This window comes from Bos indicus x Bos taurus, chromosome 10 (assembly GCF_003369695.1).
Source record: "Bos indicus x Bos taurus breed Angus x Brahman F1 hybrid chromosome 10, Bos_hybrid_MaternalHap_v2.0, whole genome shotgun sequence".
Classification (NCBI taxonomy): Eukaryota; Metazoa; Chordata; class Mammalia; order Artiodactyla; family Bovidae; genus Bos; species Bos indicus x Bos taurus.
This window is the reverse complement of record NC_040085.1, coordinates 25,842,061-25,847,132: the sequence shown is the minus strand read 5'-3', so window position 1 is coordinate 25,847,132 and position 5,072 is coordinate 25,842,061.

Here is a 5,072-nt window from a genome sequence, read left to right as displayed (position 1 = left end):
TTTTTCTTTGTTTATAACATGAGAATTCTTATAAAAATGATGTATAGTCCTGGAGAACTGAAGATGCTGAGTTGTCCTGTAAAAATTTGATTCTTTAGATAGAATCATAACTTTAGACAAAGGAATGACAGTGTACTCTGTTTAAAATATGCTCCTTTTAAGGTTTTGTTTCCTTTTACTTTTAATACAATTAGTATTCAAATAAAAGATTTACATACATTTATCAGGCTTTAGGTGTTTTAAAAATCTTTTTCTACTCTATAACAGAAACAGCTGGCATTTCCCCTCTCTTAGATTTTTGTCCTCAATTTTCATTGTGCATATTGCCTCTCTAAAGAAATCATAAACAGTTTTTGGGGGAGTGTTTTTATATGGTTATCCATTCATGCAGTTTTAAAGCCATTTTATTCCTAGTTGGTGTTCCATTTTATTCTTTTACATTTTGGGGAAAAATTATAAATACAGCAATATAAAGGTTTTTCTCTTCTATTTCCATTTTATTCATTTGTGTCCAAAACTTACTATTAGTCTCATATTGTATAACTTCTGGAAATTTATGTCACTATGATTTTCCTTGGTAACATATTCCAATGCTCTTCAATAGTTTGGAAGGAAAAATTTCCAGTCTCTCTTATATCTGTACCACATAATTTTGTATCCTTATTTCAAACCCTGGTTTCACATTCTTAAGTAAAATTAAACCTTAAAGTTTTCCAGGAAAGTGAAGTGTTAAGGCATCAGAAGATATGGAGAAGAGGCTAGGATTGAGTCCATGGTGAAAAATGAAAAGGGAGTATTCACTTAAAAGCCATCAACTCCTGGGTGAGGTGTGGAAAAGGAGTGATTTAGTTCTTGACTGTTGTTCCTGAGTCTTAACTAATTTAGGTATTTTTCAAAGATTAATATAGTCTTGAAAGAGTAACAAGTCACAGAAAAATTACTCCTGTAAAGAATGAGAGAGAGGATAAGGGCGGGGCCGGGGCAGAGGAGAGAGATTCAATTCACAGCTTCTTGTTGCTGTCATTGTTTTGTCATGTCTGACTCTTTTGCGACTCTATGGACTGTAGCCCACTAGGCTCCTCTGTCCATGGAATTTTCCTGCAAGAATACTTGAGTAGGTTTCCATTTCCTTCTCCAGAAGATCTTTCAGGCCCAGGGATGAAAACTGAGTCTCCTGCCTTGGCAGGCAGATCCTTTACCACTGAGCCACCAGGGAACCCCAGTTTCTTGTTATCTTGCCAATTTTGTTGCCTACTTGGTTTTATGGTACTTGATGGTGACCAGCTTTTTCCTCTGTGAAACACTAAAAAAAGGAGACTTTATAAAACTTTAAGCCATTTCAGAAACTTGTGCCCTATTACATTCAATCCAGGAGGTACTCTGAGGAAGCTAAGAGTATTTTGCTTTTTTGCCCCTCTGTCTTAGGGGCAGCATAATAAAATGACTATAATAACAGGGAAAGGAAATGGGGAAGAAATCATGTGACCAAATGACTTATGGAGGAACATGTTTCTCTAGTGTTCCTTTTCATTTATCTCTACTGTATAATGCATTTTTCCTGTTTTACTGGGTAATTAAACCTTCAACACTCCCAAGTCTGTGAGGAATCTGAATCTCATTACGGGGAGATGCCTGAGTTTGATTCCCTTGTATTATTATCAAGAGTTGGCCTCGTTCAAAGGGAATGCTTTTGATAATGTTTGGAGAGGTCTCCAAGGAGAGTCCCTACCCTGGTCAAGTTAAACACTGTCACATGTCTTGGCAAGGTTTACTGAACTTTTAGGTTAATTCCTACAGCTGTTTCTCCCCCTCCCATTTAAATTTTGTTTTAAACTTACGGCCTTGTCTGCTTCTTAATAGAGTCGGATCGTTTTTCAGAGGTAGAGCTACTCTTTTCTTTCAAGTTACATTTTTATGAAAAGGAAAAAAGAAGAATCCACATCAAAGCCCTGATGCTAGAGACACAGGTTTTCTGCATCTGTCTCCTCTAGTATAACAGTAGTCTGATACCAGTCCTGGAAGATGAATTACTTAAAAGTTACACTTTCCATTATGACCCTTTGGATTTAAAGCCAACTCTTGTGTCATGTGTCTTTAATCTGAAGTGCATGACAAGGATCATAATTTACATTTCTGATCTGGGGAAGAGGGAGCTACAAACCACTGTTTTGAATGTTTCCTCTCTTTGGATACTTAGATCATGCATCTTTGTTCAACTTTTTTGGGGGTCATAAATAAGCAAAATAAAGTGGTTCTAAATTTTTTTCTGGAAAAGTCATCTAAATAGTCAACTATATATCTCACCTGCCTAAGAAGTTACTCATTTTGGGAAGTAGGAGACCAGGCATTTTCACAATATGTCCGTTTTGAACCAAGCTTTGTAATATGTAAATGTACCCATAAATAGAAGATGCAATTTGAAATGCTTAATACTATTTTTACTTCTTCAAAGAAAAATCAGGGAAGTAATACTCTAAGATATCAACAACTAAATGAAATGATGGATGAACAAGTGAAGGAAAGATTTAAAATCTTGAAGTTATTTGCTTTTAAAAATTCTATTAAACTACTTGAGTTTTCAAAAATATACTGGACTTCAGTTCAATTCAGTCGCTCAGTCGTGTCCGACTCTTTGCGACCCCATGAATCACAGCACACCAGGCCTCCCTGTCCACCCAGACTCAAGTCCATCGAGTCAGTGATACCATCCAGCCATCTCATCCTCTGTTGTCCCCTTCTCCTCCTGCCCCAAATCCCTCCCAGCATCAGAGTCTTTTCCAATGAGTCAACTCTTCACATGAGGTGGCCAAAGTACTGGAGTTTCAGCTTTAGCATCATTCCTTCCAAAGAAATCCCAGGGCTGATCTCCTTCAGAATGGACTGGTTGGATCTCCTTGCAGTCCAAGGGACTCTCAAGAGTCTTCTCCAACACCACAGTTCAAAAGCATCAATTCTTCAGCACTCAGCCTTCTTCACAGTCCAACTCTCACATCCATACATGACCACTGGAAAAACCATAGCCTTGACTAGATGAACCTTTGTTGGCAAAGTAATGTCTCTGCTTTTGAATATGCTATCTAGGTTGGTCATAACTTTCCTTCCAAGGAATAAGCATCTTTTAATTTCATGGCTGCAGTCACCATCTGCAGTGATTTTGGAGCCCCCCCAAAATAAAGTCTGACACTGTTTCCACTGTTTCCCCATCTATTTCCCATGAAGTGATGGGACCAGATGCCATGATCTTCGTTTTCTGAATGTTGAGCTTTAAGCCAACTTTTTCACTCTCCAGCTTCACTTTCATCAAGAGGCTTTTTAGTTCCTCTTCACTTTCTGCCATAAGGGTAGTGTCATCTGCATATCTGAGGTTATTGATATTTCTTCTGGCAATCTTGATTCCAGCTTGTGCTTCTTCCAGTCCAGCGTTTCTCATGATGTACTCTGCATGTAAGTTAAATAAGCAGGGTGACAATATACAGTCTTGACGTACTCCTTTTCCTATTTGGAACCAGTCTGTTGTTCCGTGTCCAGTTCTAACTGTTGCTTCCTGAAATGCATACAGATTTCTCAAGAGGCAGGTCAGGTGGTCTGGTATTCCCATCTCTTTCATAATTTTCCACAGTTTATTGTGATCCACACAGTCAAAGGCTTTGGCATAGTTAATAAAGCAGAAATAGATGTTTTTCTGCAACTCTCTTGCTTTTCCATGATCCAGCAGATGTTGGCAATTTGATCTCTGGTTCCTCTGCCTTTTCTAAAACCAGCTTGAACATCAGGAAGTTCACGGTTCACATATTGCTGAAGCCTGGCTTGGAGAATTTTGAGCATTACTTTTGGACAAAGCCAAATACATTGACTAAAAGAAATAATGAGGCAAAGCACATTACTGTGGTTTTAATTAGTGTTTAATGATTTTTACACATAATAGAAAGACTGAGAAGTAAAGTTCATATTATTGTTTTGGTGAAAACTCCTTGTGCTCCATTTTAATGTTTTAATACATTTTCCTTCTGAAAAGAACAGGACAGTATTGCATTTTAATAAGACAGGTTTTTCTCAACAGCTAGCTTTGTGATTGAACAAAAACAAAACAAAACAAACAAAAAATCCGTTTGACTCTGGGAGAACTGGATTGTGGTGGTGCCATTTCTGTGAACTCTGAACTTTCATATATGTATGGATCACCACAAATTGTGGACAATTCTTAAAGCAATGGGAGTACCAGACCACCTGACTTGCCTCCTGAGAAATCTGTATGCAGGTCAAGAAACAACATTTAAAACTGGACGTGGAACAACAGACTGGCTACAAATTGGGAAAGGAGTATGTCAAGGCTGTGTATTGTCACCCTGCTTATTTAACTTATATGCAGAGTACATCATGAGAAATGCTGGGCTGGATGAAGCACAAGCTGGAATCAAGATTGCTGGGAGAAATATCAATAACCTCAGATATGCAGAAGACACCACCCTTATGGCAGAAAGTGAAGAAGAACTAAAGAGCCTCTTGATAAAGGTGAAAGAGGAGAGTGAAAAAGTTGGCTTAAAGCTCAACATTCAGAAAACAAAGATCATGGCATCTGGTCCCATCACTTCACGGCAAATAGATGGGGAAACAATGGAAATAGTGAAAGATTGTTATTTTTTGGGGCTCCAAAATCACTGCAGATGGTGATTGCAGCCATGAAATTAGAAGACACTTGTTCCTTGAAAGAAAAGCTATGGCCAACCTAGAGAGCAGATTAAAAAGCAGTGACATTACTTTGCCAAAAAAAGTCCATCTAGTCAAAGCTTTGGTTTTTCCAGTAGTCATGTATGGATGTGAGAGTTGTACTATAAAGAAAGCTGAGTGCCAAAGAATTGATACTTTTGAACTGTGGTGTTGGAGAAGACTCTTGAGAGTCCCTTGAACAACAAGGAGATCCAACCAGTCCATTCTAAAGGAAATCAGTCCTGAATATTCATTGGAAGGACTGACACTGAAGCTGAAACTCCAACACTTTGGCTACCTGGTGCAAAGAACTGAGTCATTGGAAAAGACCCTGATGCTGGGAAAGATTGAAGGCTGGAGGAGAA